Here is a 13454-nt window from a genome sequence, read left to right as displayed (position 1 = left end):
TTTAATAATAGAGACAATTTATAATTAAAAAGTACCAATTTTTGGGCGTTGTAGGGTGCTAATCCTTCCCTAAACGTAACCGACCACGAATCCTTTTTATTAAAAAAAAAAAAGAACGAATTTTTGGTTATAAAACGCAGGTCAGTTCATTTTTTTTAAAATGGATGTTTTTTAAAACTCTTTTAAAAAAAATAATAATTTTTAGGTATTCGACCTACCTGATCCAAAAGGCCGATGGCGACTCACAAATTATTTTCAAAATTATTTATTCACATCAATTTCTCCGTCAAATAAATATTTCGTGTCCGGACGAAAACCGATTACGACAAACCCCTCGCCATAAACTCTCATCTAATGTGACGCGTTTCGTAAAAAGCTGATTCTCGTTAACTCTTCCTTTCTTTTTATTTTCTTTTCGTTTCTAAATCCGATCTCTCAAGTGAGAAATGGCATCGGGGCATTCCGCCGGTCGACCGGATTTTTACGCCGGAATTGAAGGCAGATCCGTGGAAAATACCGGCGCCGTCATCGACAACCAACCCACTGCGCCGTGTAGGACACAAATCCCTGGAATCGTCGTGGATCCGGCGTCTCAGATTGTGAACAGAGCCGCTCCTAACCTCATCGGCAAGCGAACGCTAGCTGATTTCGAAAAGCAACAATTCCAATACAATCATCTAGGCCGTAATAATCTTTATCTTCGATCCGTTAAGCCCAGGACTAATTACCAGCACAGCTCTTCGATTTATCCGTTATCTCCCATCGGTTTCTCGTCCAACTTATCGCCGGACGTTATGGGTAATTTCTCTTCTCCTTCTTCTTGTATATCGCAGCGATTATGGACTATCGCTTTTACAACAACCGAGGCCGCAGCAACTCCCCGTTGGAATCACTTCAGGGGCCTTAATCCAGGGCGATCAGCAGCAGGACCCGGAGAAGATGACGAATCAGCTTCATGAACTGGAGAAACAACTGTTCGAAGACGAAGACGATGGCGAAGGAGATGCGGTCTCCGTGATTACCAATACAAACAGCGAGTGGTCGGAAGCCATACAAAACTTGATCAATTCCGGCAGCCTATCAACCTTGTTGCCCCATCTCGTACTTCTTCAACTACTTCATCGTCTTCATCCACGTCATCCGTGGCTTCTCCGGCATCGGCTTGTTCAAAGCAGACAATAATGGAGGCTGCATCAGCTATTTCCGAGGGAAAAACTGACGTCGGTAAAGAGATCCTGACCCGGTTAGTTCAAGTCGGTAACGCTAAAGGGAATTCAGAGCAGAGGCTGGTGGCTTGCATGTTGTTGGCACTTAAATCGCGGGTTAACTCGGTTGAAAACGCGCCGCCGGTGGCTGAGTTGTTCAGCAAGGAACACGCTACGGCTACTCAATTGCTTTATGATTTGTCTCCTTGTTTTAAGCTAGGGTTCTTGGCTGCTAATCTGGCTATCCTCGATGCCACTTTTGAACAACCATGTTGTAGTAAGTTACATGTTATCGATTTTGATATTGGGCAAGGAGGGCAGTACAAAAATCTTTTCCACGCGCTATCGGAGCGTGGTAGTGTAAAGCCGACACTGGTGAAAATCACAGCAATTGCAGATAATGGTGGGGATGATGGGTTGAAGATGGTTGGGGATAAATTGAGTCAAATCGCTGAGCGAGTTGGAGTTTGTATGAAATTTAATGTGGTAACGGGTCTTAAACTCAGCGATCTGACTCGGGAGTCGCTCGGTTGCGAAGCGGACGAGCTATTGGCTATTAATTTCGCTTTCAAGCTTTATCGAATGCCTGACGAAAGCGTGTGCGTGGAGAATCCAAGAGACGAGCTTCTCCGTCGCGTGAAAGGATTGGCGCCGCGCGTGGTAACACTGGTGGAACAAGAAATGAACACCAACACGGCACCGTTCGCGTCGCGAGTGGCAGAAGCGTCCGCATATTATGGAGCTTTGTTTGAGTCGATTGAGTCCACGGTGTCGAGGGAGAACTCGGAACGAGCGACGCTGGAGGAAGGACTGTACCGCAAAATCGCCAACTCAGTTTCGTGCGAGGGGAGGGAGCGAGTGGAAAGGTGCGAGGTTTTCGGGAAGTGGAGGGCCCGGATGAGCATGGCGGGGTTCGAGTTAAAGCCGCTGAACCAAAGCGTAGCTGAGTCGATGCGTGGTAGACTCAATGGTGGAAACCGGGTCAACCCGGGATTCACCGTTAAAGAAGAAAACGGTGCGGTTTGCTTCGGTTGGATGAACCGCACTCTCACCTCCGCATCTGCTTGGCGATAATTTCACCTACTCCCTTGACGTTATTAGAATTTAATGACAGTTTGCTATTAAAAAAAAATAACCCAAATAATAAAAATGATTGTATTGCTTTGGAAATTCCGTGCCTTCAATTTATTTATTTCTGGTATAAAGTAATATCATCAAATGTATTATTAAAAAATAATATCATACGTTACAAATGAATAATTCTAAATAAGGGTTTTTTCTATTTTCTATGTTACTTTTTGTCATGTTAGTCTATATTTTTTCATATTTATAAATGACGGTGGGAAATGTTTTAATATTAGTCGTCGATCACCGATATTTATCATTTTTCTTTTATTTTTACTATAGTGTATCTTATTTATTTTAACTCTACTTTTATGACATGTTTTTTTTATTTTTATGACACAAATTTTTCTGTCTTTATGAAATATTTATTGTCATTTGATTGTTTTCTCTTATATTTTTTCTCAAGGTTAGATTTAACATCGTCACGATTGATTAAGATGATATTCATTTGTTATTATGCTAATCATATATTCTTCGGACTCTTAGATTGGATTTAGATACATGATATGCATTCGTTGATAGTTTTTTCATATCGTTCGATTTTGATTTGTGGTTCGTCGGTGATCTTTCAATAATTTGATCTCTTTTTTGTTCGCTCGTTGGTGTAGCCAGATTTATTCGTATTTACCTTTTGTTTGAGTTTATTTAATTAGGTTTTTAACGTTTTCCTTGTATGATCCTTTTGTGATATTAAGTTACTAGTTTTCTTATATTAACGATTATAAAAAAATATATTTATTATATGTTTAGTTTACTATTATAATTATAAACATTTATTATAATTTAAATATTTTTTTTATTTTTAATAAAACTAACCGTTTCTATTAAATAATAAATATGCACGTATTTCAGATTTTCAATATATTTGGTTGATAAAGATATTTAATGAGTGTAACAATAAAAAAAAAAGAATGATGGAAACAGGTAAGGTTCCATTTTGTTAATTAAAGCTAGGCGTTGCCATTTTATTATAGATAACGAGATTTTCATGGCATCTACCCATTTAAAATTTACACGCACAACGTATTGCCTTTAATAGTATTTTATGAGGGATGAAATTAAGCTATAATATCTTTATTGTTAGCTGCATCTAGAACCGGTTATGGTAGGCCAATTTGGCCAATTTGCAATGCCCTCATTTTAAGTTACAAGGATATGATGGGACCTCTCTCTCTCTTACTTTTTTTTATTAATATAAAATAATTACAAAGTAATATTTATTAAAAATAATTTTCAATTATTAACAATATATAATCAACAAATACCTATTTGAATTTCACATCTTATAGAAAAATAACACTTATTTAACCATTTAAGTCACTTATTCTCTCGTTTACCTAAATTGAAGTGCAACAATTAGAATTTAAGAAAATTTTCAAACTACACGATAAATTAAAATAAAAAAAATGAATTAAAGGAAAAAACAATAATATTTATCAATAATATTTGTTTATCAACTAAAAATTAAATTAATTTATTCAGTTTACATTCATAGAACTGATACGCGTCGTTTAGTCCATTCAGATTGGATAAGATAACTGAATTAGTTAATTAATTTAAATTTTCAATTTAAAATGGTTGCCCGTCTGTAGCCACTGTCCTTTTTTACCCACATTTTTTCTTCCAATTAAAATGAAATATTCTATGAGTCTATACCATAATGAACTTTGTCTTCAAAACATACAATTAATGCGATACACTAAAAAATCATTAAGTTAAATAAATATTAAAAAATTCAATGATCAATTCGTTAATTTTATAAGATAAAAATCTTAATTGGTCACTAAACTATGTTAAAATATATTTTTTAGATATTAAACTTTCAAAAGTTATAATAGATATTAAATTTTAGTTTTCTTATAAAATGGATACAACATTTTAACTGTTATTAAAGGAGTGAAGTGACATATTAAATTAATAAATAATCTTATGTACTCCTCAATTGTAAATAAAGTTTCATTTTTTTTATAGATTTTTAACATTTCTAAGTAATAATAAATGTTCATAATTTATTTTTAAAATTATAAAATAATTTTAAAATTATAACTTTATGAATATTTTAATTCATCAAATTATATATAATTTTTTTATTTAGTTATGATTAAATTTGTTAAATTTATAATTTATGATTTTCAAGATTCGATCATTTCAATTATCATAAAGCGAAGACAATTTTTTTTATTAAATAACGTGATTCAATTATTTTAATTTTACCTAATAAGTATAAATATAATTTAAAAATGTATTTATAATTTCAAAAATAAAATCTAAAATTCAATATGTTTTTTAAAAGATAGAATTTTATCTTTTTAATTCTTACTTAAAATATTAAAAAATATATATCATAAAAAATTTTAGTCATAATTGAGGGACCAAATAAAATATTTTTTTATTAATTTTCTCTTCAATATTATATTTAAAATTATATTTAAAATGATGTTTGATTCTAAAAATGATTAGTTTTGAAAATTTTCAAATATTTCTTTAATTATTTCTTAAATATAAGTTAGAAATAACGGTATTCATTAACTTAGTTTGCATAATATAAAATATATAAATTTATTTTTATCCATAATTTAATGGGTAAATTAAGTTGTAATTCATTATTATTTCGGTCTATTTTAATTTGATCATTAAAATTGGAAAAATATTTTTCAATCACTTGTGTTATCGATCTTTTACGTTTCGATCACTGAACAATTATTCATTTTTCAATCACTGAACAATTGGAAGATAATACAGTTTGGTGTAAGTTGTGATGACCTTTTAATAACTAAAGTTTAAGATTTCTATTTGCTCCTACTGAAACTCGACTATAGGTATTTATAAGACACACATCCTACAGAAATAATTATTTGAATATAAATTCTTTAAAAATAACTTCTATCACTAAGGTCACTAAAGGGGATGAACTATGAGAGGCAGTCCATGTCTAGGCCTCAAGGAAAGCAAAATAGAAGGAGAGTGGCAATAATTAGGAGACGTCGAAAAGGAAAACTTCCTAAGATACAACTTTTTATTCCATCATCGTCAAGTTCCTCCCCACGCACATCCTCCCTCCGAATGTCAAGTACCCCATCTAGTGCTTGCATCCTCCGTATAGGTTATCATCCTTGAACCTCTTTGGTCGAAAATCGTTAACGTCGACGCCCCATAACGCCGGATCATGGTGCATCCCCACAACGTCGATCCAGATGTTGGTTCCATTAGGGATAATGAGTTCATCCACCTTTATATCCTCTCTCGCTTGCCTTTGTGCATTTGGTGTTGGTGAGTATAGTCTTAGCACCTCTTTCATTACCCATTCCATCTGCAAATTGTGGTGTTAGAAATATATATAATAAATGTAATTATTTGGTCTTGGGTTACTCAAAATTAACTGAGTTTATTAAAGGTTTGTTAGTATGTTAGATCATGTTATTAAACTTGTTTTAGTGGTGTTATATATGTACTGTTTGTAATGTGTTAAAGACTCAAGCATTTTGTAATTCATTTTCACATCTAGTAAAACAAAGTCGCCTCCTTCACAGTTTCTCATCTTTATTCACTGTCGTTTACCTTTCGATCATCTCCTGGTCACCAAGTCTTCTTTTTCACATGTGGCCATAGAAATTATGTCAATATCTTTGCAAATTGCAATCAATGATTCACGTGAAACTCATCCCATAATTCATACATAAAATGAATATATATATATATATATATATATATATATATATATATATATATATATATATATATATATATATATATATATACACACATTTATATGTATGTATTTGACCAATCAATGATATTTCTCCACGTAATAAAATCAAGATAAATTATAATGGATAAGAGTAAGACCCTAAACATACCCTATTTAAGCTAGAGAGTCAAGTAAAATCGATCTCATCATCATCTCCGATCACTTCTCTGATTTCTTCCCTCAGTTGGTGTTGCCATTGCGGATACAAGGCCAAAAGAAGCAAGGTCCAAGATAGAGCCAACACGGTAGTTTCATGGCCACCAAAGAAAAAAGTCTTGCACTCATCGATAATGTAACCCCCTTAGGCCACTGCGGTTAACCCGATCCGATCTAGAGTATCACATTAGGGCCACCATAGTGACCCACTGTAAAAATAGCAGAAAATTTAAAATTTTATTAAAACATGTAACTTATTAAATGATTTATTAGTATACAGAAATAAAACAGATTTTCAGACTCAAATATTAAAACAAAATACAATTACATGCCCCCTAATCACATGTACCATACTCTGCAACAACGCTGGAAGAACTCCCTTACTGATGTCGATAGCTATACTGGTACAATTCTTTTAACCTGTAATGTTGAGTAACAGAGTGAGATTCGGAAAGCTCAGTAATACAGAACTACCAGATGATGCTGAACAAATTGCAGATACAGATAAACATACATTTTTTATTGGTTCAGATATCCATAGATTTTTAGGTTGAACTGAGTTCCATTAATATCGCAGGTAGTAACAGATAGTATTCATTTCATATGGAAATATTTTGGATGTCTAGGTTCAGGAGATCAGAATAGTTTTTCTAGTGTGTTCCCAAAAATCATGTAACTTTTCAGATATTTTTAAAACATATATATATGTACCCCCATCCATTCACATCATAAATGTATAGGTTCCCCAGAACCATACACCCAACCGCACATGCCATTTAGACCCTAAGCACAAAGCCAAGGAGTCTGCAGATAATCTTCCTCCAACAATAAACCCCCAGATAAAACATTTCTCCGTCGGTAAACAGAGATATCAGAAATCAAAACATAATTCAGATCAGATATCAGAACAGAATCCAAGTTAGGAATCAGAACAGATGTCAAAACAGAATTCAAATAAAAAAATCAGATAAAATATTCATATTAGTAGGGAACACACTAGAGTTTCCAGATATTATTTAGAGATACAAGATAATCTTATCGGCAGAGAAACACAAATCTTCAGTTTACCGATAGAGTGCCGGAAATTAGAATCACTATTAGAAGAGTTTGTTGACTGACAAAATCATCAGTTATTCATAATATGTTTATCATGATCATCTTATTCAGACATTTCTCGGAAGCTCTACATAATCAGAAGGGTATTCAAAATCCTTTTCATATGAGTTACTTATGTTTTCATACATGACCAGAGTGATTTGAGCTGATAAGGAATAACAAAGATTCAGGACCTTTAGAATCTATGTCGATTGATCAGATTATCGAACAACTCCAGATGAATAGCTCCAGAACTAATACTTGTCAACTTATCAAATTTATTAACCTTCCAGGGTATTTACTCTTTAATACCAAATATTCTTATCCATAGATCACCTTCTGAGTCATCACTGAACAGAACTTAAGGAGACGAACAAATATTCTAATGGTCTTTATTTCATTTCCATGTTTCAACTATATCAGGAAATATCGACGTACTTGATTTGTGGTTCATAATCCATAGGGATGATACATCACGTAAGTTCATCCGAGTTTTCAGGCTTATTCCAATCTCTTACTTAATCCTCAGTCCTTGAGGTTACCTAGTTCATTTAGCAGTCAAGTCTATTCCAACTACTTCAGAATTTTCCAGAGTAATTCCAGACGTTTCTGAATTTCGGATACATATTGTATTCCTTTTAGTTCAGTTCGGTCTTCGTGGTTGATTTGTCGAACAAATATAAAATTCTTAGTACTGAATGCGATCTAGAGTTGCTGAGCTGAATATTTCCAAAATTATCATCGAACCAAACTTGAGAAGACGAACATGTGTTCAAAATATCTATGCCATCCAGGTATTAACATAGCTTTATGGTTGATCTACTTACTTAAATTTTGTTCCATTACTTTTAAAGGTAGTCCAACACCTATGCTTATTTGGATTCCTTAATTAATCCAAGACATTTACTTAGTTTAGGCTATAAGGTTATTTTTGTAATTTTGGTGTTCAATTTTATTCCATTCATTTAAGAGCTCGAGGATATCCAACCATTCCTGAGCTTGGTGATATTCTTCAGTCATTTCCATTATAGGGGTATTTTGGTCATTTTACAGATTCAATGTATTTTAATCATTTTCTTCTGTCTGATCTTACTATTACATTCAATATTATCATTTATTTCAGTCCTTTCGAACAATTCTGACAGCAGAATACCCCCGATAAATTATTCTTCAGGTATTTACTCGTTACTAGAATATTTTCGGGTCAAGTGCCTTCTCAGATTTTACAAACGGAATATCATGAATTTTTCTGTACAAAGATAGGATCTTAACAATTAAATTCGTACTTAATCGAGTTAAGTACAAATCCTCAAAGTACTTTCTCATTCAGGGTCAACTCAGACTATTTTATCTCTCAAGGGCATTTTCGTAATTTATTAACCAGATAATTTTGATATTAGCTCTTAACGAAAATAATTATAATTTAAAGAACCTATGGTTAATTATTTTCCCGAACATTCTCTGATCTTGAAATGATTCATTAACAGACTTCTAGCATCTTGCTCAAACCCTTTTGGGGTTAAAAACCGGTTATCTACATTTCCTAAGCAAACCTAACATTTCTTATACACATCAGTAATTTTTTTACCGGATCAATATGCCTTTTCAGAGTTATTAACCAACTTCCAGGGATAATTCTTGTCATCCTACAACATAAGGGTATTTTCGTAATTTTATCCAACCAGAGTATTCTCATAATTTCTCATCTGAGTATATTTCGTATTTAACCTTTGTTGATATAAAAATATAAGTTACAAATCCAAGGCTGATTCCTTTATCATTAATCACAAAACTTGTAATTTAATTCTAACAATCTCTCAATCTCCTATATTAATCATCTGAACCATAATCAGTTGCCAAATTTCTACTGTGTTTGGATCGAGTGTAAGAATTCATTAACTACACAAATGAGACCAACATTATCTTATTCATACATTTACCAATATTCACATGTTCCATAAAGCATAAAGAGGTAGTAAAGTATTACCTCGATTTTTGTGCCATATTGATTGACCATATAGTTTCCATTCGAGTGTTCTCGATCTTGAAATCAACTTTCAATATTTTCCTCACGATCCAGGCCATCAAAATTACTAACTCATATCCAAATAATTTCCCTTGCCATAAAGATAGCTTATTAGAATTTAAATTAATAATCGAGGGACCTAATTGCCAAAATTAGAATTTATGGGGCCAATTTAATACTTAGCTACCAAAGTTAGTGACCAAAATAATCTTATTAAAATCATTAAGCAATATTCATAACCATATGGAAACTAGGAGGCAAAGTTAAGTACTCACCAACTTTGGAGTACTTATGCTACGATTTACCCTTCATCCTTTATCACTATTTTCTAAACTCACGTGCTCTCTAACATTCCTACCTTTCTCACTTTCTTTTCTTCTTTCTTGCATTTTTTTATCCTTAACATAACGCTCTGAAGTAAAGCAAGAAAGCTTCACCGGTCCAGTAGAAATCAAACGCCGATGACTACCGTGTTGGCCACCTCTCCGACCGTTGTTCGAAACACAAGTACACTTCCTGAAGCACCTTATCTTCCTCATCAAGAATATAACCTTCGTTTAGTTTGAAACTTTATAGATGGTTGTAGATCTACCAAAAACCCTTCAATTTCTCTAAATAAAAGGCTTTTGTTCGCTGCTAGCAACCATTCGATGGTGCCAAGACCGAGAAATGTTGTTCCTCGCTTCTCTTAAATGCTTCTCACCATTGGAATCTCCAAGACAAAGCCTTTAATGCCAAGAAAAAAACTCCCGTCCTATCTCCGACGTTTATCTTCCTATTTATAGTTTTTACGCTGTTTTATCGGTTTCGATTTTATCTGCTCACTAAGATCGATCGTCACTCGTTGTCCTCTTCAGTGACCGATTAAAACTAAATGAACCACTTTGGCTAAGGGGCATGCTAGACAAGGGATGGCTCGGTGTTTTGATGGTCAACGAAAGTTTTCCCTCTGGTGGTCGAAAACAAAGCTTGGTGAAGGTTTGCTGCACCCATTGTTGGTGCTTTTGAGTACTGATTTCGTCCCCCCCCCAATGGAGAATATGATTTCTTCCATCTATAGTTATAAAATAATTTTAATAGTTTAGTATAGCATTATACCCTCCACTAGTTAACAAAGGCATGCTCCATTATTGCATAACACGTTTCAATCCCACTAAGCACTTGTTTATTATATATATTTTTTTCATTATTATCACTAAAAGAGGGACAATATCATGCTTATATCTTTGAACTTTCAGAAATTTCAAAAATTACTATAAAATTTTGAAAATCATACAATTTTATCTCTAAAAATTATTTACACCAACTTCAGGGTGTGACAGATAAACTCCCTCGTCATCAAGCTCTTCCCGGCACCGCCGTCAAGGTGGTTGCCTTCCATCAACAAACCCAACAAATCCTTCTGAGTGGATCCATCCCAAGACTTGTTACGAGCGACGATGATGGATAAAAGGAGTTGGTCTATCTCTTTGCCAAGTTTCCTGGCTTCTAGGGTTTTCTTAAGGAAAAGCCATTTGCTGAAAGGAACACCCACGTATCGGTTGGAGTTAAAAAGGGTGATTTGCATGGCTCTCAATTTTTCATACACTTCACGTCCCTCTTGGTTGCTCAATCCAAAGCTCGTCCTCGGGATGATCTCCCCGGCCGTCGTTGTGATTTCTCTTTCGACATCGATTTCGGATTGACCAGAGCTTATTAGGGTTGTCCACTTGTTTAGCATCAAAGTGGTCGGTTCCACCATCGAGCTTGCCATAGCCTAAATTATCAAAAGTAGAAAATAAGTTTCATTGTGTTCACTAATATATGTTACTTTATTTGAGTTATTCTGTAAAGGATCCAGATTCAAACAATTATATCTGTAAAATTCTGAAAATATATTAATTATAATCATTCTAGACTAAGGAAAAAACGCCTTCAAGTTGGCTGGGGAAAATGCGGGAGTGATTACATGGCGATGACGAACCCAATCGAATCCTTCAACCATCACAAGTCCACTCCCAAATATTGGCTTCCTATCACGTTTAAACACCAAGGGTTTTCCCCAGTTTTCCCCCAGAACTGTCGAAGACATTTTCTTAAGAAACTCCGGTTCAGTAATGTATAAAAATGGCTCAGTCCCCAGCCAGTAGATGAACACTTTTGAGACACGTACTTGATCCTTAGCATATATATATGATTCTTAAGGAATTTTCTACGTGGTCCTTAGGGACATCTTATATAGCACTACGGTTCAATTCTACGCGGTACTTCGGTGCAATTCTACTTGGCACTTCGGTGCATTTATACGAGCTGTGGTGACAACATAGTGCATAACCTCACAATAATCACATACCTTAGGTTCTCAGTATGGTATCATGGGCCAATAAACTTATTAATACGAATTCATGAATGTTAATATAATATGCTTATAGGTAAGGAACATGGTGATATAACTGCATTGATTAAGTATATGTATTCATTTCATTTTATCTCATTATGGTATTTTCATTACAATTCCTTGTTATTATTATTATTATTTTGCCTCACTAAGTCGTTGACTTAGCGTGTGAGTGTTTCACACGTAGGATCCGAGAAAGTAGACGAGACATGTTAAGCAGCTGGACAATATTACTCCTGCAACTATCAGATCAGAAGCAACTTAATCAGTAGGTCATTTTGTTATGTAAATAAATGTTGGCATGTAATCAAATGGTCAAGTTGTGAATGCTCTGAGTATTTTGATGAACTTGTATTAACCTATGTATATTATCATATTTTAGTTATATAAGTCCAAATGTTTTATCATTTTTTTAGAATATTATTTTTTATAGTCAATGTGACATCCTGGACTCGTATCTGGGTCTGGTATGAGGGTGTTACATTCTCACTTGATTCTTGTTGATTGTTATTTCTTGTTGTTGATCAATGGCTTCTAAGCTTGTTTAAATACTCCTTCAATTGATTCTGAACGTTGGGGATGATTAGTGGAGTCAATAGAGCCGTTTAAGTGTGAAAACAATTAATAAAACTGCTTGGAGCATGGGGGGAATCGGTACCCCTTCATAGGGAATCGATTCCTGCAGTGTAAAAATTCAAATATTTTGACCGTTACACAGGGGGGAATCGGTACCCCCTGGAGGGGGAATCAGTACCCTCCGAGTAATCTGTTATTTCTCGGAGCCAAAACCATTCAGGGGGAATCGGTTCCCTCCTTGTGGGGAATCGGTTCCCTTTGGGCAATCTACCCATTTTGGTTTGAGATTTATTAAGAAATGATTTTTGACTTGATTAAGGCTCGAAATACTTTGTAAATTTGTTTAAAAGATTAAAACATTTTTTACACTTGAGTAAGGATTTAAAATAGACATTTGTAAAACTTGGAGTAATATTTTGATATTCGAATAGCTTGATCGAATATATATTTTTGAAAATGATTAGAAAATATTGAAATCCAATATCATTTAATTTGTTATATCGAAACATCAAAATGCTTTCAACAATCTCCCCCTTTTTGATATAACAAAACATTTTAGTAATTTTAAGATTTTCTAAATTGAAAAATCATTTTTGAAATCAAAACTTAAGTTTTGAAAAATTACTCCCCCTTACTCTAACACTTCTCCCCTTTTTTGTTAAATCAAAAAGACCCTAAAACTTTGTAAATAAGGTTTTTGAAAAAGTAGCCAACTAATATTTAGTTATAGCTTAAGCTGCTAAGATCAGAGTCAAGAGAAATGTTAGCCATTAGTTTCATAATCAATATTTATAATCAATGTGACATGGTAAATTGGTCATACTGCAACTAATATGGAAATAATGTAAAAATTTATAAACATTAAGCTCAAAAATAAAATTCAAAAAGACCAGAGATATATAATAAGTTCAAACCATTCAAAAACATCCAAAACATAAAAATCCAACATTCATATCAAATTCAAACATCTAAACCATTCAAAATGTTAAAACAATAAGTTCTAAGTCCCAACTAAGAGAACTAAAGCACGACAATAATCAAGCATCCGTAGGAGGACCAGGAGGAGGAAAATGAGCTCGCATTGCAACCATATTATGTGTGAGCGTATTAATACGTTCATTCATTGTTGTGTTGTTCATGTGCATC

General features: G+C 33.8%; 2 pseudogenes; one reads left to right on the top strand and one right to left on the bottom strand.

The window, feature by feature from the left end:
- The first annotated feature begins 375 nt into the window (after positions 1 to 375).
- On the top strand, positions 376 to 2487 carry LOC120204631 (annotated as a pseudogene).
- A 2727-nt stretch (positions 2488 to 5214) lies between these two features.
- LOC120204630 lies at positions 5215 to 11441 on the bottom strand (annotated as a pseudogene).
- Between the last annotated feature and the right edge of the window lie 2013 nt (positions 11442 to 13454).

This window comes from Hibiscus syriacus, unplaced genomic scaffold, assembly GCF_006381635.1.
Source record: "Hibiscus syriacus cultivar Baekdansim isolate YM2019G1 unplaced genomic scaffold, ASM638163v2 tig00011079_pilon, whole genome shotgun sequence".
NCBI classification, from domain to species: domain Eukaryota; kingdom Viridiplantae; phylum Streptophyta; class Magnoliopsida; order Malvales; family Malvaceae; genus Hibiscus; species Hibiscus syriacus.
This window is presented reverse-complemented; position numbering and strand designations above follow the sequence as displayed.